This window comes from Corvus moneduloides, chromosome 4 (genome assembly GCF_009650955.1).
Source record: "Corvus moneduloides isolate bCorMon1 chromosome 4, bCorMon1.pri, whole genome shotgun sequence".
Lineage (NCBI taxonomy): Eukaryota > Metazoa > Chordata > Aves > Passeriformes > Corvidae > Corvus > Corvus moneduloides.
The window spans coordinates 1,293,331-1,315,737 of record NC_045479.1 but is presented as its reverse complement, the minus strand read 5'-3'; the positions used below and the strand labels follow the sequence as shown (position 1 = coordinate 1,315,737).

At 40.1% G+C, this 22,407-nt stretch overlaps 1 protein-coding gene across 5 annotated transcripts in view; it reads left to right on the top strand.

Moving 5' to 3' along the window:
• SOX5 (SRY-box transcription factor 5) overlaps window positions 1–22,407 on the top strand; it is a 613,432-nt gene that overhangs the window by 29,898 nt on the left and 561,127 nt on the right. Inside the window, exon 1 of one of the 5 annotated variants that reach the window (XM_032105158.1) lies at window positions 12,656–12,817. The exons of the other annotated variants lie outside the window; for them this stretch is intronic. The gene's annotated coding sequence lies outside the window, so the exon portion shown is untranslated. Of the gene's footprint in view, window positions 1–12,655; window positions 12,818–22,407 lie in introns of those variants that run through there. 5 annotated transcript variants of the gene reach the window in all.

The window sequence follows — 22,407 nt, the reverse complement described above, 5'->3', positions numbered from 1 at the left end:
ACAGTCAGGGGTTTTGGTTTTTTCCTCTTTTCTCATCTGCACTGAATCCTATCTTCGGTGCTGAAAGAAAGAAGTGAGAGGAACGCCAGTGATGGTTGGCTGTATTGCAGTTCCACTGCGTTTTGATTAACCTTAGGCTCAGTTTGCTTGGGTTTGTAATCTACTCATCAAGGTGGATACAAACTCAGAGGAATGACACCCCAAATGTGTTTTTTGATGGAAATTTGCTCTTCTCTTTTTGTAATGGAAATGCATATTTAAATAATAAAAGTTATTGGATTTTACTTTCCAGTGACTGTTACTTGCTTTTAAGGGTTACAAAGATGGCTCAGGTGATCTATTACTGTCTCTCCTGTGTTACGTGCCTGTAAGATATCTGTGAGTACCTGTGAACATTTCCTAAGATTATACCTCTTCTGGAAATAAGTATTTTGTGGAAATCCCAAACATTTCAGTCAATCTTCTATTATCCTGCTTTAACATCCCTATAAGGGATGCAAGGGCTCAAGTACCAAGGGCTTCCTGCACCTACTCTGAGCGTGCTGTGGCTGATGGGGAGTGACACCAGGCTCATCTGTAGTGTCTTTGTGGAGTCCACAGCTGAAATGGGTGGTCTAACTTATTTTATTTTGAATGCAGATACGGATTATTTTCATCCACACATTCATTAATCTCTCTGAGCCCTGCCAAGCTCTTTGAGCTACTTTCTCAATTTAATTACATGTTACAGAGTTTCTGGGTCTTTTTATAGTTCTTGAAAGGGTGTTTTAAATCTAAATGCTTTGTATGATATTTAACTGTGTGTCTGGTGTTAAGAAAAGGAGTAAATACGAGCAAATGATCTCTGCAATACCATTTTGCATTAATGCCTTCTGTGAACTGCATTTTTTTCAGGAAGTCATGTAAACTTACCCACGCTTCCAATTATGGGAATGAGAGGAAAGAGTTTCTTTCCAATTTGTCCATTTTAAAATAGAATAATCAGAACTAGCACCACTGGCAAACATTGTTTTTAAAACAGGGGGCTCAGTCCACACAGGATTTGATGGGAAGTCCTGCCAATTCTTTTATTTCAGCAAGGTACAATCATGGTATAGGAGTCCTTTTTCCAGCCTTTTAACAAATCGGGAAAGATTGTGGGCTCCTTCAAAGCGCCTGTGAATAGTAGCTGGTAAAAAGCAAGGGGTTCTGAATAGGCTTGAACTTGCCCAGAGGGCTGAGATTTTACTGGGGAGTTTTAAGATTTCTACAAAGTAACGAAGGTCATAACATATTTTGCTAACTACCAATCTGTTTTAGAATTAATGTCCTGAAAGTAAAAGATACAAACTGCACCTGCATAACCACTTTAAAGTGGTGCCAGAATGGGATGTCACAGTACAGAGCAGTCACACATCCTTTCTAGGGCTTGGCAGTTGTGTGCGGAGCCAGAGCAAGGGACTGATCCGGCTGCAAACTAATGTTTAGTGAGTTTTTTAATGGCACACCCTGTCACATAAGCGTCAGCCGAGGTTGCTCATAACCTGTTTTTCTGTGACCCTGTGGAAGCAATTGTGGAACTGCAGCATCTTTTTTAAATACCTGTCTCGGTTTGGTTTTTTTGGTTTTTTTTTCCAACTGCAATGTCTGAAGTAGCCGGAGGAGGGAATTTAGCAGTCAGATGAATAAAGAACATGGATTCTGCTTGTAGAATTTCCTTCTCAGAGAAGAAAGCCATCCTGCATAAATGAACTGGCTTCAAGAGTGCTGCATCTCTGTCCCTGTTGCAACTTGGTGGTATATGGGGAATAAACCAAATCCATAGCTAATGGTGGTGTCTGGAGCTGCCCAGCAGGATCTGTGAATGCCTGCTTTGCATTAATACGTGAGAAAAGACTTTGGGGGAACCTCATTGTGGGGCTTTATTCTGTCTCAAATGTACAGCTGGATCCACTTTGGGGCCAAGCACAGACGGGTATTTTTTATACATTGTGAAACTTTGTCACGAAAGGTTATGGATGGTCTAAAAAATAACTGTGTTAGAAAGCAAATTGGCAAGTGGATGGATGGAAAGTCCATCAGGGGTGTTGAATACAGAGATGTAAACAAAGCCTTGAGGCTCTGTCCTGGAGTACTTGGGAAGTCTGTGAACTACAGGTTGCAAGGAAGGTACACCCAAGGAAGAATCACTCTCTCTGACTCTCTTCCACAGTTTTTCCCTGGGTATATGTTCCCAATTGATGCCAGAGAGGGGAATGGATGGGCTTTTTTTCTGAATGTGTGTGACTTTTTGTACAACCCCTTGAAGTTCTTCTGAAATCTGCTTTATATGGTTGTGAGAATTGAGTGTAGCTGAACTGCTGATACTCTTCATGGTGAGAATTTCCTACTTGAAGTTGAAATAGCTTTGAACTACTTGATGACGTGTGCTGCCATTTAAAAAAAAGAACTCAGTATACTAAATGCCATTGTTATCTTTTATTACTAGATTTATGTTTGCAGAACCAGCTGTCATTATAAAGCAAACTGAGAACTTGACTGCTTAAGTCAGAGTCCATTAAAATGGGCTAAAGATGGAATATTGTACATCAGGCTGATTGCTGTTGTACTCAAGTCTGCTCAGGTATGAGTACTGTTCCTCTGAGACCTTAATAAAACAGAGGTGAGACTTTTTAAGATTCTCCTACTGTGTAAAACTGATCCACTAAACTGACTGTGCAGCAGCGAAATACTGATAAGGGATTAATGATCATGCAGTTAGTTGCCATTTGTAAACAACTGGACAAAAAAAAGCTAAACTAGTTTTTTTTTTTTTAATTGCCCTGTATGTTCTCCATTTTAAATGAGCTCTTACAGTATTTCCTAGGAATTAAGGGTCTAGATTTTGCAGTTACATCTCTGGTTTTGCAGGGCTAAAATCAGCAGGGCTCCAGAGCAGCACAGGGGTTTGTCCCCTAGGATCCAGCTGCAGGCCTGGAAGCAGACTTTGTTCGTGTGTTAGTCTCAGTTGCTCTGGACTGGAGCCAGTGTTTCGCCTCTGCTTAAGGGCAGAATTGTACTGTCAGGCCTTCTGGTGGTGCAAAAAGCTGCCAGGCTGTGCGCTCTTCAAGTAGGTTTTAAATATATAGTGCAAATTAAGTTAGTGTCCCTAACTTAGTGTCAACACTTCAACTTTTCCTCCTGAATGGTCTCACTCATTTTAAAGTTCATACACAGAAGTTAGTGACAAAGCCCTTCTCGTCTGTGGGCAGGACCTGGTTTTAAGTGGCTTCATTAGGATGGTGTGTGCTGCTTTATGGGCTGTGGGATTTGCATAGCCCCATTTGTTTAATCTTGTCAACTAGTTATGGGCTTACATTCTTTTTAAGGTCTGTCTAGTTTGTTTTCTCAAAGTGATGGGCAGGCCTTTCCCAAACAACTCTGATCCTCTAATTGATCTGGTTTTGGAGCTCACATTGAATTCAGTAGATGTTCTGGGCATGGAACAATTACAGGATCAGGACAATGTCTATTTAAATCCAGTCAAGTCATATAAAAGTGTCCTTTTTCCCTCCTTACCAGCAGGAAATCGATTTCATGCTTTTCAGTCTCCCAGTATATTTATTAAAATATTATTTATTCATTTAGTTACTTTAATTTTATAACAAAATTTGGCTTTGGTCTTTGGAAGAAAGGGTGGAAAACACATGATATTTTTTCCCCTCAAAAAGTACATATATTCTTGCCTCTTTTTTAAGATACAATGCTGCTGTGCACCTTGGAACAAAAGTGACTAACAGCTCTCAACAATAGGAGTGGAAATAATGGCAGGGGTAGCAAAGACATGAAGAGTTTTGAAAAGCAATATTCTTTAATGTTGGGAAAGTAATAAAAGGTCAGAACAAAGTGCAATAGAAAAGCCATTGTGAAGGGAATGGGCAGAATTCTGGTTTTATGCTGATGTCAAGGCTTTGGATTTGTTTTCTTTCCATTCTGAGAATTTTTATTTAGTTTAATTCAGATTATTATTATTATTATTTGCTTTAATGCATGCAGCTATGCTAGGTGTGATTTTAATGCTGCACAACTGTAAATGGCTAGGTTTGAGACACTTATTTCTCTTTCCTTTTTTATTTGGAACCTTCTGTATAATGAATTCTTAACCAAGAATTATTGTTTAGTATTATTTACTCAGAGCTGGGCCATGCTACTGAAATACAGACAGAGTAGCACCATACTTTGCTGTTAGCCAGGGCTTCTTATGCAGGAGGGTAGGTGCTTTTAGAAGTATTTCATGTACCGTTCCTGACTCCTTGCCGGTACTTGACTTCCCTGTGTCTGCAGTCAGTGTAGAAATCCCCACTGACCTCCATGCCAGCAAAGCAAAATTGGCTGTGGCTGTTCTTGATAACATCATCTTAGAATTTGCTTTCTTATCCCTAATTAAGTAAAAGACATTCAGCCCTCATTAATTATGGCAAAAGTATGTTTTGAAAATAGGAACAATTCAAAAAATTACAGATTTGTACTGGGTATCAATGCTGAAATCCATCGTCATTTCATTTTGGTTTTGACTTAAGAATACAATTTTGTGTGATGGGTTGCTGATGTAAAGCACAGTCCTCCGCTTCCCTTTTTCCTTCCCTATATGTAAAAGCAGCAAAGTTGGTCAATACAATTTAAAATCAGCATCCTTCAGGTATATCTTTTTTCCAGGCATAACATTGGTAGCTCAGCAGCTGCTCAGTCCGTATGTCCATGTAGCCAGTAATTTGGCTGATTTCAAATCTAAATAATGTGTAGTGGCTACATGTGGGGAGAGCCTCTGTAACTCAATTTTATTTCCTTTCTATTGCATTTCATTTTTTTTTTTGGTCATTTTCATTTTTTCCAGCCATGACTGATAATAAGATCCCACTGTAGATAGTGCTGGAAGTCTGGAAGGTCTGTAGAAATGTCCTTCCAGAGCTGTTAAAAGACAGATTAGACATCCATTTCAGCAAACAAATAGTCAGAACCCTGGACCAGTCCCCACGGGTGGTTTCACCCAGACATTTTTTTCTGAAGTTTTTTAGAGTGGTTATCAGAGGCTATTTCTGGTCTTGTTTTGTAGTAGGGGGGTGGTGATTTAAAAGCACTCACGCTTTCTCTCTGCTGTTATGGAATGAAATGCTAAAGCTCTCATTTACCTCAGCAGCAGATGAACTTTGCTGAATGCCTGGAAATCCCCAGCCCAGAAGTCCAGTGATAAGCCCCATATGCAATCCACCACTGCCATGGTAAAGGTTAGTCTCAAATATAAGCAGTGAGTACAACAGCTGCTCAAAAGATGCAGGTCCCCAAATAAACAACTTATTCCTTTACCATTTCCTGGTCCATTATGCACAGGGAGGAGTTTTCTCTTTTCTTTTAAGTGTCTACATTTGTTTTTGCCAAGTGCACTTAGCAGATGAGAGAGTACCCTTCCTTGCCTTCGCTGGATATCAGTGTTCTGAAAAATGGACACAAAATGCATTTGGACCTCCTTTCAGGTCCAGAGGTTGGAATTTCAAATAATTGTAATTGAAAATTTTGTTTACATTTTGAGTTAAGTTTACCTTTTTCCTCCTGCCTTTTTTTTTAAATTTGAAATTGTTAGACAAACATGTTTCTTGAAAATTGTTTTGCCACTGGGGAAAGGAAATGTTTTCAATATTTATATTTAATTGAAAACTGGCTTATCCTTTTTATTTCCTTTTTTAACCTCTCCAAACATGTACATTTCAGATTCCTTCTTAGCTGTCTCAATTTCCCCTATGCCCTTTCTGGTTGACTTTGTTAGCGTGGTACATTCCTTTTATGGAGTTCTACATTTTTCAGTTTTTGTCCTTCAGTGGATTATTCAGATGGGATTCTTGGCTGCCGACATCTGCTTCACTCTGGGTACCAGTGTGTGCTGTCATCTCTTTCATGGGAAACTGGGCTTGTGTCCTTCTTCCCTTAGGGAGTCAGCTTGGAGGATCAAGGTACAAAGTTGTCCCTTGCCATAACCAGGGCTCTGCTGCAAGCGGGCCAGAGGAGGGTTTTTTATATGTTGTGGTACATGATGGTTCTGGGCATTTGTTTGAATTTCTTAGCTGAGGGGGTGGTGAACTGTGTGCCTGGGATTCTACACTTGCTGTGTGCTTCAGGCTTCCAAAAGTTTTGTATGCACTGGTGCTTCTGTATGCATGGCATACCTTTAGGGAAGGTGAAGGTATCTAAATCCAACACTTTAAACACTGTAGGAGCTTAACCGGAGAACATCTCCTTTTAGTCTAATAGAGCAATGGATAATGTTCCTGATTATGAAACTGGAAACCAGGCTGCCAGAAAAAGGGTGAAATAATAAATTTAACCTCTCAATTATTTGCAGCCTTCCAGTGCCTGAAGGGAGCCTACAAGAAAGATGGAGAGTGACTATTACAAGGGCCTGGAGTGACAGGACAAGGGGGAATGGCTTCACACTGACAGAGAGTGTAGGTTTAGATTGGATATTAGGAAGAAATTCTCCCCTGTGAGGGTGGTGAGGCCCTGGCACAGGTTGCCCAGAGAAGCTGTGGGTGTCCCATCCCTGGAAGTATCCAAGGCCAGGTTGGATGGAGCTCTGAGCAACCTGGTCTAGTGGAAGGTGTCTCTGCCTGTTGAGGAGGGGTTGGAACGAGATGGTCTTTAGGGTGCCTTCCAAGCCAGGGCTTTCTATATTTCTGTGATTTTGTGATTGTATTCACAGCCTCCTCTTTTGTTGCAGTGTGCCAGGGCAAGTTCAGGTTGGACATTAGGAAAAGATTCTTCACTTAGAGGCTGGTCAGTCTGTGCAACAGGCTCCCCAGAGGAGTGGCCATGGTACTAAGTGTATCAGAGTCTAAGGACTGTCTGTATGACACTTTCAGTCCATGGTTTAGTGTAAGGTAGCCCTGCAAGGAGTGGGGAGCTGGACTCAGTAATTCTTACGGGTCTCTTCCAACTTGAGGTGTTCTGTGATCCTGTGAATAGTTCCCAAGCTGGTGTGAGGAATGACAGACTAACCCTCACCTATACCATAGCCCTGAAAAATTCTCTTGTACTGTGTCTTTGCTCTGCCTCCACATCAGATGGGATCACCTCTCACCGCTCCTTCTGCAGAGTGGTCTGTGTGGATCATCTACTATTCCATGCAGACACAGTGAGTGGGATCTCTGCTTTCCCCATCCTGCAGGCTGCTTCAAGTTTATGGTCCCTCTGTGGTCTTTAAATGGCATACTGATCCCAGCTGGAAGAGTTTACTTGCTGTTTACAGCGTGTTTCAGAAGAAGTATTCTTTGCACATACATGTTAGATCTTCATAGGGGTCATGTTATTTCCTAATAAGATAAAAATGATAGGCTTGGGGCACACAGTGTTTTGCCCCTCTGCCTTTCTTCAATCCATCCTCTTTCCACGTCTTCTTCCCCTTCTTTTCCTTGCTGTCACGTGTCAACTGCATACTGTAGCCATTGCTGTCCATAATGCATTGTTTCAAAGCAATAAACTTGTTATGGAGAGTAGGATAAAGAGTATTAAACAAATTCCAAGCATATGGCCACTTGCTTGGGCAGGTTTCAATGCAGTCCTGTCAATATCATGAAACACGAATAGCACAGCAGCAGAGTCTGCCTTGCCACAGGGAAGTCCTTGCAAGCAAAGCCACTCATTGTGAAATATTCTTGATAGCTGTTTCTATCTTTTAGATTAAATAAATAGATCAAGGTTGGAAACCCAGTTCTGTGTTGCAAATATTCTTCATGGCAGTGTCAATTATGAATCTTTTTTTCCTAATCCAGATGTGAGCATTTTTCACCTTTCAATACAGCATGATTCACTACAATGGACATAGAAGCCAAAAGCATAGTTGAAATAGTAGAGCCATCACTGAAGGCTAGAATTACAGCTTTAATTTATGGTTTTATTCCCCACCCTTCCTCTGAGATTATTCTGTTTTCTGTCTTTGTCTCTCTCTCTTACAGGTTTATTTTTACATTTAAGTAAATTGTTATTCTGCACTGCCTATTTCAAATATTACAGGAAAACTTACCTTAGGTTTTTAATACATTGAAGTGACTGATTCTTAATCTAATTGCAATTTGTTTAACTTTATGTCCAGTTTAGAACTTTGAACTTGTTGTAAAATGTCGTATAAAGTACTGGGTGTTCTTGTACTTCCTAATTCTGTCTGGCATTTACAACAATTCTTTCACTATCTGTGAGGGTACAGCTCCTAACTGTGCCAAGACAGACTTAGAGTCTGATCCACTCCATTGCTATGAATAGGAGTCTGTCCATGGGCTTCAGTGGGACTTGATTCAGACCCTTTATTGCTTCACCTTTACAAACTGAATTCCAGGCCATTCTCCATGGTAAAAATCTTGGCAGTATTGAAGTGAATGGGATATTTGCTGTGGTATTCAAAGGAGCCAGGATTTCAGCTAGAATATTTAATATCTCCCAATTCAAAATAACCTTTTTTCAGTCCCTGCATTTGACTTGGGCATTTTGCTTTAAAACAGACATGGGAGATTAGGGTGAAATAAAATTTCCATATTGAAGCTTGGTTAAGGTCAGAGTTACTATTGGATACTTGGTGGCTTCACTACGGCTGTGGAGGAGAGAATTTACTCAAGTTTGTATTTTGCCCATTAAAGGAAATCCTGTGACATGTCTGAGTCAAGGGGATACCATCCAAGTGATAACTCTGACTTTGAATCTTGATGTGTGTCAATACTTGCTTTTGACTAATAAAAGTGCATATACTCGATCCAAAAGACACAAACAGTGTGGTTAAATCTAACTGTAGGTTTATTTATTTATATGTATTTTATGGGGCAGTATTTCATACTCTTGTGAGCCACCCAATGAACCCTGAGAAGTCTGATGGTAACTGTTCTCGTAGAGCCCTTGCGGGGAGATTTTCCATCTGTGAGCTGAGCATTTCTCTTGTAACATTAATGGCCACAATCAAGTGCAAAACCAAAACAAGAATCACAGGTATTTAGGAACTAGATGCTGATATGATATCCTGCCTTTATCTCCCACACTTAAAAATTGTACTTTATATATTTTTTTTAAGTGTATGTCTGGTATTAAATAAACCTTCAAAGAGAACCTATTAGGTAGCTAGGTAAGTGGTTTGGTCTTGGATCCTTAAATTAATGAAAATAAATACTGGATTTGGTGGGAACCATAAAAAGGAACCACAGTTGTGTCTGAATTGTTCCTGTATTTTTCTCTACATGTCTTTTCAACCAACCAAAAAAGAAAAAAGGAAACGCATAAATGTAGTTCATGCATCTAATATAGAAATTCACTCATAAGACTTCTCTATAAAAATATGCATTAGATTAGATGCCTGTGCATATTTTTACTTATTACATTAGTCTACATGTACAAAAGTCTCCACTTAGAATTTCAGAAAGTCCAGCCCTGCTCTGTATTTTATAATGTTTGAATTTTTAATTTTTTAAAAATCCTTTTCACAATAACAGAGTAACTAAACTCTTAAACTGTTTCTGTCTGCCCCAAGGGTTTTTTCTCTTCCTCTATGTGTTGAAGGGAAATCTGAGCCTAAGAACACTAAAGAGGAAAAACATGTCTCATCTACTTGTCACGGCATCTATACTTTGCCATTTTTTTGCCACCCAAATGTGACAGGGCAGCACATAAATGTGTGAAGTCTGTCACAAATGGCAGCCAGAGCTGGGAATTCAGGAAAATGAGCTTTGCCTTTTTGAGGCTTTTGCATTTAAATCCTGCAAAGTGCTGAGTGCCTTCTGAAAGGTTATGCTAAGCCTGCTCAGCGTTAGTTCATGGGAGGTGTTCACCTTGCGGGATTCAGCCTGGAAAAGACGTATCTTCTAGATGGAGCCCTGTGGGAGATGCGTGGGGTAGGAGAACATGACATGTTGCCTGTACTCTCATATATCTCATGTATGTGATGTATCATATGTCAGAAGTCCCAGGTGTGGCTCAGAAGCGTGGGAATGATGGCTGCGGAGACAGAAAATCTCACCCTCAGAAGAGAGTGGCAGCAGTGCAGGAAGCCGGAATGCAGCCTACCCAGTGCACTTCTCCTTGGAAGTGAAAAGGTGTTTACAGTTCCATGATGCATTTTATGATAGTTCCTTCATCTAAAGTGCTGCTTAGTGTCTCTTTGTGCCCCACATCTGCAGGTGCTCACAATATGCTCAGATTAGAGTTGAGGATAATGTGACAACACTGAGCAGGAGGACAAGGCCACCACGTTGATCTTACACTAACACTTGAGGGAGAGCATCTGTGCAGTAGTAAAGATGGGCTGTTTTTTAAATGAATCACATGAGGCTCCAGGTGTTTTACCAGTCTGCAACCATTCAGAGCCTTTATATTCAAATCCCTCTGTATCTGTGTCTGCTTCTCTGTGTGTATGTCCTACACTGATGTATTTTATTATTTCATCAGCAGCACCTCAGCAACCCTGATCCTCCCTCTTTTACAGCCAGGCCCTTTTGGGACAACCAGCTAGAGGTGACCCTGAGAGGCTTGTTTAGGCAGGAGGACAGCATTGTCACGGGGTTTTGAAAGAAGAACTGCCCATGTCACTATATTCTACCTTCTAGAGCACATGGCAGGGTGTACTCCTTTTCTTTCAGCAGGCGAGGGTAGGTCTGGTCCCTTCCCCTCCCTTTTCTCTCTCTCACTTGGTTAGAGGGCAGGTTGGGAACCAGGCACATCAGCAAGCAGCTTGTCTTGGGTGTCTGGCAGGATGGGCAGAGCAAGGGCTGAGCAGCACGAGGTGTGGAGTGGGCATGTTAACTTTGCAGTCTGTGCTGTCTTCTGTGGTGAGGTATCTCATGTGAAAGCAGGGGGAGGTTAGAAGGAGAAGGGAGGGGGAGAGAGTGAAATGCAAACATCACCACTATCCTCAGTAAGAGATTTAGATCTCTGTGTTGGCATAAAAAGGTCATTTTGGGCCTGAGGGTTTTGACATTGTTCCTTTAAGTTAGACCCACAACATAAACTATTTTCAACACTTGCTATGAAGAACAAATGACCTTTAGTAACTTGCCCAGAAGACAAATGGTACGTTAACACAATAAATGTACTTTGCTAGTATCTAGCTTCTTGCTTTAATTTTCAATTAGAAATGTTACTTTTCCCTCTCCCTTTTACACAAAGGACTGCACTTTCATACTTTGATTTTGTAACAGAGATTTCCTTGTCCTCTGTGGGATTGGTAATATTCACTGATAATTACTGGCTATACCGTAAATTTCCTTCTGTTCAGGGACAGCATTTCGTGCTCATCTACTCCGAAAGGTCTGGGTGGAGGGTATCTGTGAGGGAAGGAGGGGATAGTTAACAAGCATCACCAGCCACGTCTGCTGCAAGGGCAGAGGAAAGGGAGTCAAAAGGGAAAACAGTTCAGAGCCAGTGCCGGTGAGTATATTTTTTGTTTGTCAGAGCTTTGTTAGCATGTGAAGTCAGAAATGACACTGAAAATTACAGGTGAAATTATTTCTATTTACATCAGTGAAGGCAGAAGGTGTGGACGTTGGCATGTTGGCTTCTGTTAGGGGAAATGAAGGGCTGTGACTCATTTTTATTTTTATTTTGGTGAAGGTTTCCAGGCTTTGTTATGTAGATTGCTGCCAAGAACTCATTGGAGGGCCTGAAAGTGCATCCCTGGTTGTGAGTGTGGAAGCATTTCTGCTGGGCATGCTCAAATGATGGCTTGGCCAGCTGCTGAGCTCAGCCCCACACTCAGACAAGGTGGTGGAAGAAAGGGGAGTCTACAGTGTGCTGATGTAGGTCACCTGAGGGAGGAGAGGAGGAAAACAAGGAGTAGGGAAGCACCAGCTCTCCTGCATGCAGTGCTGTCTTTCCTAAAAAAGTGGAGAAAGAAGGTGGACATTGAGATGCTTGAGATCTGGGTAAACTTTCGTCAAGGGGATGACAGAAAAGATGTCACACGAGCAATAAATGCCTGGAAGAAGGGAGAGGGCGTTGGTGGTGGAAAGATAGTAGATCAAGGGATGGCACAGCAACAAGAAAATATTTAGAAAAAGGAAAGTGATTTGTCATCTGTTGGAGTCACAGATACACTTTCCTTAACATTAAGAGTGTTTGGAAGGTAGGAAGATCTAATGCATTATGCAGAGGCTCATTTGACATTCCATAAATGTTGGTTAATTATTTCTAGGGCTGATACAGTGCTCTTCATCCCAAAGGGATCCAGAGCACTTTACACAAAAGTAGATTTTTCAATTTGCTGATTGGTTTGAGGATTACAGTTATTTCACATCAAATGGAAACATTTTGGAGAAGGTGTTTTTTATTCTTTGATGTGGGGATGGACTTTTGTTTCAGCTGAACAGAAATTATTTTACAGAACCAAAAATGAAAGCTGTCTTTTGAATTTAGGATCACAAATACTTTGGAACCTCACTGACAGCGTGCTTATAAAGAATATTTAAGCAAAGCCTCTGGAAATGAAAAATTTAAATACTTTAAGTTTAAATAGCCCTACTACATCTCCACAAATGTTTGTTTCTTATTTTGCATCTTATTTTGCCAACTGACTCTGACCTTATTTTATACAATTCATCATCTGATTTCTTTTTAATCAGCTGTAACAGTCTTCTTTTTTTTTTTTTTTTTTTTTTACCCAGCTATATGTTTATGCCCTTTTATGATCACTGAAGTGGGACTTAAATAGAGCTGGAGAAGTGTGCTGCTCCAAGGCGATTTTACGAGGGAAAAGCTGAGCTGGGGAGAAGGAGCTTGAAGTGGAAGGAAGCAAGGGAGAATGAACTGAAAATTAAGGGAAAACTGGAAAGAGATGGACAATGTGAGTAATGGTGACAGTTACTCCCCAAATAAAAATAGGAGCAAGGAAATAAGGATTCGGGATAGGAAAATGAAAAGGGGAATTGAGAGGGAAAAAAAAGCGCTGACTAAAAAGCCAAAAATAGGTCACTCCACCTTTAGTGAATGCTTTATTTCTCCATTTTCATGAGAAATGCCATATATTTCTAAATTTGGAAAGGGGGATAGGATGGCTATTTTTAGGAATTACTGATATTCCTGGCTTCTTATGATTTTGTAGTTACCCAGAGAAAAAAGGAAAACACAATAACGTAAAAGTTAGAGGAACTTAAGAAAGTACGTTTGAAAAACAGAAACTTAGTAATAGCTAAATTTTCAGGTCATTATAGTTCTGAAGGGACAGCATAACACCCATATTCCTTAAATTTCATGTGATTGTTATGGGCATAATCCTGCAAATGCTTACACGTCATTGGCAGGTGGTTTTTTTCTTTTAATGGAAACTGATATTCCTATGCAATCAGGTGGCTTCAGAACCCAAGGAATTGAGAAAAAGACTCAGTCTTGCTAGACTTGTGATAAGAAATCACAAAGGTTGGGTGGCCTTTTTCATGCTGTTCTTTAGTCCCAGGAGAGAATTCACCCTTTAAAAGGTTTTTTGCAGTGATTTTTCTTCAGACATGGCAACTGTGTGTGCCTGGTTCCCAGCTTAGGGAGCCTGGCTTGCATTAATGCAGCAGACAAGAATACTGAAAACTGAAAAATTCCTACTGTCAATTCCTCAATCTCACTTTTAAAAAAATTTTACTCAAATCAGCTAAGATGAGGTACTCCTCTTCCTGGCCCTCCCAGAACCCCTGAGGCAGGTTTTGCTGATCTCTCTCTTTCGATTGTTCATCCTTTTATAGAACAACACTGGGAGCTTTGAGGATATGTTTGACTAGCAGCCTCACTGAAGCACTCATGGTGTGAGAAGGGAGAAGGAGAGAAAAAAAAAGACCTGGGTCAGCAGTACAAACGGGGAAATAACACAGGCGTGGTGGTGAGACTGAGGATTTCTGCTTCGCTGGTGATTTCTAACTTTCTTTTTAAAGGGGTTTTAGATGTGGATTTTCAAATGAGCCCTTTGAAGTAGACAAAAGGCTATGCAATTTTGGTTTTTTACAAGAAAAAATACGAGGGAAAATCAAAATGCTTCTTACTCTCAATCCCCTTCACAATCATTCTCTCTTTCCTCACCGTGGTGTAGTATACAGAGAAGGACGTGGTTATTGATCAGTACATCCGTGGTCCAACTACGCCTAAGCTAGAGGGAAGCCACACTGAAGTTCCCTGTGCAGGGAACCGCATTCTGGTGCTCTTACTAACCCCACATCAGGTCAGTGCTACTATGTTGGTGTGCTGTTTTTTAATGACATAATGTGTCACAATCCTTACCCCATGTTGGTGATGCCAGGGGCCATTTTGTTACTTAGTGAAATTGGGCATTGTATCAGATATTTCACAGGTTGTTCTGTGGTTCTGCTCTTTCTTGGACAGCACAAAGCACATAAATGGTTGTCAGCCTGTTCATGGTACCCATGTAATGAGTTCTTAGGAATTGGGTTTTTTATACTGCACATATTATTTATGCATTTGAATATCTTAATTTAAGTTCAGCTTTCCATCTCTGGTATTTTACTTCAAAGTCTGAAATTCCTGCTTTTCTTATAGGTCATAATTGAGTTATTTTTAGACATCAATGTTAGATGGTAATGATGATAGCTGAAGTAAAAACAATATTCATTTTGGCTTATGAAACGTTCGTGGAAGTTTTAAGTGGAGTTTAAGTTTGCATATTAAAAATAACTTACCTTCAGGAGTAAGAAATTAAGAAACCTTGGGTGCAAGTATGATAGAAATATTTATAAATTTGATTCATAGACAAAAATTCAGAAAAAAACAGATGTCTGCTTGGTCATGGGAAGAAGCTGCAAGCTGATGGTATTTGTTTAGTAGAAATACAGGAAATGTGGTAAAATTTTGCGTTTGTGGAAAGGGGTATCAATGACAGGAAAGAATATCCAGTGCAAATGCTCAGGAGAAGCTGAAGCTTTGTTCTCCAACATGCAGTGACCTTCTGAGGAAAATGGGACAAAGCCAGTCCCCACAGACCCAGTTTGGCCATGCAAGCAGAGAAGAATGAAACAGAATGAGGGTAGAAAATGGGGCTGCCACCTTGAAGGTGAGACTGCTCTTCTGAGAGGAAGTCAGTCAAGATATTAATCAGCCTAATATGTTCCCCAAATTCTGTGTTTTGCATAACTTCAGGAGAAAACTTGTTTTTCTTGGTTTTTTTGGTTTTTTTTTTTAATAAGTGGCAAAATTGTAAATAAGTAACATGACGGTAGTAAATACTACTTAAGTGTCGGTGTTTGAAGTGTAAGCCTGGGTCAGACCAGTCAACACTAACATGGTAAGCAGTGAGGACTCCAGAATGACAGAAGTGTATGGCAGGAACTGCGCAGCCTTCCAAGTGACCTTTCAGTCAGTGTAGGAGCGTGTCATCATGGGGAGTGTCTATCAGTTTAAGTGGAAAATCCATACTGTCAAAATTAACTGCTGCTCTGCTGTAGAATCTTACTACATTTTGGGTTTAAGCAGTCATTGCCCCAACAGAATTAATACACTAGTTCAGGAAACATTTCAAATTCCTCTGAAATGGAAACAACTTCCTTTTTATACAGATTTCTTTACAAATTCATTCTCCTGTTCATCTGTTTCTCTTTAGCATGTTAATTATTAAGTTGTGCAGTCTCTTTTCATTGATGGCTTCTTAAGCTTTTATTCCTTCCTTTTGCTTGATTTTCTACACTGAGAAGTTGTCTGATGTGGCTCTTCAGTCCTGTGAGGCAAAAAAGCCATTCAGTCAATATTGCAGGAAGTTTAAACACACACAGAGAAATGGGGCTGCTCTCATCCAGGTAAAAAAGAGTCTTGAACATGAGCTGGTGCTGTGAACTAACAGCTGCTTTGCATGCAAAAACATCTTCCCCCTCTCAAACTTTATTAACAGTTGTGTAGCTTCATCAGTGGGAGTAATGGTAGGAGGAGGCCAAGTGTAAACACGGCACAGGTGGCTGTGTGGGGATTTTGTTGCAAGAGCATCTGGACCGGTTCTGGAAAAAATTTATATATACTAAAAATCATCATCATCATCTGTATATAAAAATATATATGATGGGATTGCATCTATCTATCTATCTGTCTATCTATCTATCTATCTATCTGTCTATCTAGCCACACATAAATAAAAAAGCAATCCCATCACTTCTACCACTGGGGAAACAGAACTTTTTTTAATAATAGTGAGAAATTATATGGAAAATGCATTAGTGCTGTGTGAGGGAACAGTGGTTTCCCAAACTCTCCATGTGTTTCTGTACACCACACTTTACCTCAATTTTCCAGCTGATGAGATCAGAAAATTCCTTACAGAGTAACAGGATAAGATTCACAGGTAGTTTATATTTTTGAACTTGAAATGTCCAAAAATGATAAAAGTAGTTAGGATTGTAACTACTTTCCTTATTTAGCACAAAGTTGAAATATTGAGAGGCTAAAGCTCACTCAACCAAGCAGCCCCTACCCCCCGTTCGACTGCAGAGGAAATCTATTACTCATTTCCTGCCTTTACCTAAAATAAAGAGCACCCTCCTGCCCAGGACCGTGTCTAAGAAGACACATCATCACTACTTTTTTTCTGCGATAATAATAAAAGTGACAGAAGGGGATTCCCCTGAATGTTTGATGCTTTTCTGCTGCACGGCTCCGGCAGTCCCAGAATAGCTGTGCAGAGTCTGCCCCGAAACGCTGAGCTCACACGTCCCTCTCGCTTCACCCTTACTGGAAACATGTGTCCTTCTTTCAAGAAATAACTGGAGGGGCAGAGCAGGAGAAGACTGCTGTCTTAAATCCAGAAATAGATGACATTAAGGAAGGGAAGAGACACCACCTCTTCTCAAAAAGAACTAGAGGGGAAGGCAATGGAATGGCCCAGGTTCAAATTTGGGTGTTGAGCACTAAAAGCTCTGTGCCCAATGTCAGGTTTTGTAGTTTCCGAAACTTGGTTGTTGAGCTACTAGAAGTTTTCAGTGGGGACTGCACATCAGAGAAATGCATTACTGAGGCTGGAGATCAGGAGCAGGCCTTCTAATAGTTCTCCACTGAACATGGGGCCCTTCTAAGAAGCTGCAGACCGAAATAAATGTGCTGATAACTTTTTTAAGTGGAAAACCTTTAAAATGCATTCAATACTTGCAGTATGCTCCAAAAGGTGTTATTTCTGTGTTGTCATGTTAATACCCAGACAACAGGCCACCACTTAGTTCTAAAAATCAGGGTATATTAGCATGAGTTATCATCATGCTGACAACTCCAACATAATTTTCTAGTAATTGAAATTAAAAAGCCAGACCCATAGCCAGTGTAAATCATATTATTTCCAGAGATATGAGTGAAGCTCCAGTGCCATTCCGTAACTGCACATTATATGTGCTATGGTGATCTATGGTTTGTCTTTGAAGAGAAGTGACATGGTGATTCTAGACTTACCCAGCATCTACAAGCCACAGCAGTATTTAGTAGTACCTGTGGCCATCTGGTGCTGTACTCTCCAAATAACTTAAAGGTATTGGAAAGAATCCCAAAGTGTCTCCCTGCAGCAGCACCACTCCATGCTGGAGAAAGGTGGCTTTGCAAGGGGAGCAGGTGTCACATCAGGTCACTGGGCAGAGCCATGTCCTACATTCCCTTCCTGCCTGCCAAGGGCTGAGCCAAGGGCATGTGCACAGAGCAGAGCCCGAGCTGTGGAGGTCTGTGGTGGTGCAGGTGGGGCTTTGCTGGGGACCCCATTCCTGGCTGCAGTGCAGTGCTGTGGCCTCCTGCTGTTGCCTCTCTCCCAGTTTCACAGGCAGAGCTGCACGTGGCTTCCTGGAGAGGGAGAGACTGTGGCTTTGAAGGTGGGAGGTATGGGCTAGTGATCAGGGAGCATAAGGGCAGAGCCAGATGCACATCCTGTCTTTACCACATAAAGCTTAACATTACTGTCTCCTGTGGGCTAAAATACCCTCACACGAGGGTATCACAACATCTGTTTTCTGTACCTGATTTGCCCTGCAGTTTTTGTTTGTCCTTGCGTGAGTGATAAGAGGTTACCATCCAAATAAATAAATAAATAAATAAATACAGAATAAATAAATACAGTGAGAAAGAGAAGTCAGAAGAAAGATCTGTAGGTCTTAATTAGTATTTTGAATGGGAAAAGGAAATGGCTGCTCTTTTTACAAAGTACACGTTTTAACATTTCCTGCAATGACTGGTGCTTGCAAGTGAACTGGGTCTGAGAGAGCTGTTGTCAGTAATTCCAGAGTTGAGACTTCGGCTACGTCTGTAATACAGCCTCTCCCACTCAGAAAAATACACCCATGCATACATATAAATGTATTCGTATATAAGGCACGGCGCTGCGTATGATCCTTTCTGAGTGTGAGCCACACAAGCATAGCACCTTCCCTTTGAATTTTCTCTCTCTTGCAGAAGCGCCACCAAAATGACTAAAACGTGAGTGTCGTACTTTTTGTTGGGGAGTCTCTTTCTGGGGAGGAACACTTTCTTGGGTGGATTCAAGGCTCATTGCCTTTCCAGCAGAGCTGACTTCATCTCTCCAATATTGGTAACATGGTTGAATTCTGCCCTCAGCTGTACAGACGCAGCTGCCATTGACTGCGGCGGAGCTGTGTGTACACATTCAAGGGCAGAACATGGACCAGAATTTTTAGGTTCGTGTAAATGCTCTTGGAGGCTAAACAGAGGTCACATAGAGTTGTTGGCATAGAGCCATGTGTGGTAAAGTAGGCCAAGTTTTATTTTCCTCAGGATGCTTACTTTTAAAGGATCGTGTGTTTTTTAGAGATGAAGACCTAAAGTCTCTCCAGTCAATTGGTAATTTTTTAAAATTACATCTAATGTGTTCATTTCTTTCTGTGAACTGTGCTGTAACAGTGTTGTGTGCTGTTGATCAGCTCCTGGATTCCTCTATAAAAGTGGCTGCATTTTTGGGGATGAGATACTATGAAATTTGTGCAACCTGGAACATGAATATATAATTTTAATATATATTTTCATTTGGCTAAATATTAAATCTTTCAAATCTAAGAACCTTAAGATGAAATCAGGAGGAGTATGTAAAATCTCGCTGTTTTGTGTGAGAAATGTTTCTATGTAACCAGAATTGCATTAAAGAGACAATACTTATGCCACAGCGTGTCATTAAAATGTATCCACCTTTTTATTACACTGAAAGTATGGGAACAAAACTTACATTCTCACTAATATTCGACTTTACATGCTGCAAAGTCCTCCTTTATTCTCAGGTTCTTTTGAGAGAGTTTGAGATCTGTAGAAGAATCTTTCCTGAGAGCTTTGAGGTGGTGCTGAAGTGCTTTAAGAATGACTTTTCAGTTTGCCTATTTAAGTGTTGTTCAGGTGAGCTCTGGATCACTGGGATTAAGGCTATTTTAATAATTCTTTAAAATGCAAATCAGCTTCTGAAGTTTGTGAACATGTCATGGAAGAATGTACAAGAAATCTGTGTGTATACAGTATATACATGTGAGTGCATATATATATGTGTGTGTGTGTATATATGCACACGGTGATGGAGACACGTATTATTTTGGTATTTGCCATATTTTTGATGCTGTTCTGTGAGAGGCAGAGATACTGCAACTCTGTTGAAGCTAATTTTGTTGCATGAAGGTGTGGTCCAAGGCTATGAATCTTCTCACATGTTCATGTTTAAGTTGTTTTAAACCATATGAAAAATATCTGAAGTGCCAAAATGTTTAGGCATTCTAATCCAAATGATATGAGTTAGAGGGATAAGCATTTTTCATTTAAGAGAAAATTAAAGAAGCAAAAAACAACCCAGAATTAAATCTGTTATACTTCACAATAAATAGTTTTGCTTCCAAAGTATCTGCTGAAGCCACCTGTGACGCATGCCCAGCCACCTAGAAGCGACTCCAAAGATGTGTTCCTGACAAAAAGCATTTCCTTGACTATTCATTTGATTACTTTTTTTTTCTTCCTTTTTTTTTTCCCCCCTAGCTGTTTTTCTTCAGAAAAGAATGGCTTACAGGAGAAATTCTGTTTTCAGATTTTTTTTCACTTGGCTGAGTGATGAGAGCAAAAATTCTATATTGGATTGGACTTACTAGGAGCTGCATCTCCAGAAAAGTAGGAGGCCAATCAGGGTATATGTTTGAGTAATTCAGACTGCTGGAGAGAACTGTAAAGTGGAAAGGACACTGCAAGCAAAAGTGCCTGCAATGCTGCTTTTTACAGCAATCTCAATAGAGAGGAACTACTGGAGGGGAATCTGGTTGGTATCATACTAGAGATTATGAACACTAAAGGTAAAGATGAATTGCTAGTGATTATTTTAAGCTAGGGAGTTTGGGTTTGATTCAGCTATACACTTTCTGAATCCAGCAGTCAGGAATGGCCTGTGTTTTCCCTTTTCTTTATGTAGTGTATGAAAGCTTTTGTGAGGTTTTGATAGGACAGTGCTCCCCAGTGTAAGACAGCATCTTCCTCTTCAAAGACTTGCTTTTGAAATATTCCTTCCAAAAAAAACCCAAACTGCTCACTAAGCAATAGTTGTGAGCTGAAATATAATGCCAGTAAACGATTTACAGTGAAATTCCCTTTTCCATGACTTGCTTATCTGACTGCCTTGGTTTGCAAATGAAACCTGCTGCTTCTGTTGCTGATCCTGCCACTGTTGTCATGAGAGAGTTTGGTATGTACACTTGAAGCTCACTGCTGCTTTCCTTTTGTCCTATGCCAAGAACTCGTGTTCTGTGGAAAATACAGCCTGAATGGTGTAACTGAAGAAAACATGTTTATGACGGCAAATATCACCAGTAGGATAATGTAAACTTCCCTTAACACAAGTGGCAATGCAGTGCTGCAGTATGTGTATTAAGGAGATAATAAGAGCTATGTTGGCTGGATGCATGTGTGATAGAACTGTGTGGGACTCACACAGTCCAGCAGTGATGACTTGGTCTTTTTTAAAAACCTGTGCATTGTTAAAGTCTTCTGTAAAGCCCAAGCTAGTGACAGTGCATGGCTTGGCTTGGTGCCATAGGTGTTTTCTTATTATTACTAAGTTCAGAACACAGGCTATATGAGCTGGATAGGTGAGAGATGTCCTTCCTTCACTTGTCTCTCCACACCAACAATTTCAATATTATCAATGGTCATGGCTCAGTAAGCGTCCAGCCGTAGTGCTGAGATGAAAATAAGGTTTTCTTATGACAGAAATGACTGCACTAACTTGGTTTTATTCCACTTTCTGAAACGGTACCATGATTGGCGTGTAGCCCAGATGGATTTATTCAAGCACAGTATGAAAATGGCCATTACAGAAATAGGCACAGTCTCTCCAGTGTTATGTAAAACCTGACAGAGATGACACTGTAGTGGATGTAACTTCATAAAATCACATTTACTGTTCTGCATTCAATAAAATCCTCTTATTTATTTAGGTATTGGAATGAAAACATGATTTACTGCTTCTGGGGTTTGAATGAACACTAAACTCAAAGGTTTTTCCAATGGAAAACATTAAATATGAAAAATTCAGTGATACTCTATAGAACTTTCAAATTCCAGGATACAGAATTTCTGCAAAGTTCCAAACATATGTTACGTCTTGTTGTTTTAAAGTAACCGTGGAGTGTTTCTCCTGCTATGGGAAGAATTCTTTAAAAAGCTTTTATCTACAAAAAAATCCTGCATTGCAGTATGCATTATTGTTTATTGATTGCCTGTAGTTTGTTTTACTTTTATCCTACTTGTAGTTATATTCCCAGTTATTGCCATACTTCTTGGTAAGGTAAATTATGCATTTGATTTTAACAAGAGGTCATAACACAGAATTACAGTAAAGTGTACTACTTACTTGAGACTTCAATCCTAAATTCTTCAAATGAAGTTTTTATTTCAAATTTTTTATTGCCCAGATTTGCCACACCTTTTTTTTTCAGAACTTAATTTTTAGGAATTTGCTTGTTATGATGGTTTATTTTTGTGTTTTACTTTGAAGAAGTATGATAGTTAAGAAGGGCAGTCAGATCTTTGGAGGCAAATTGTTTATGTCATTTGTTGTGCTGTGTAAAATTGCTGCTGAAAGCCTTCTTACAAGTGCAGCTGATACTAGTAGTTAGTTACAGTTTAACATCTGATTTTAAAGCAGAATTGTCCCTCAAAACATCTCCTAGAAGAGAGAAGAGTGGACACAGACTCACACATAAAGGAGAGAATGTGAAAGGTTGTGTGCCTATTTTGTATTTATTTTATGGACTTCAGTTCTGTTTGCTAAAATTGCCCTTTTAGGTAAGGAATTTTTTTTTTTTTAATCATGTGACCTAGGCAGGAAGAAATGAAGTCAAATTGAAAAGTTAGTAGGTTCTAGATTCAAAAGGCAAATAGATACTTTGAAAATGAAGAACCAATGGAATACCCTAAGGCGGAAGGGACCGACAAGGAACTGTGGTTGTAATT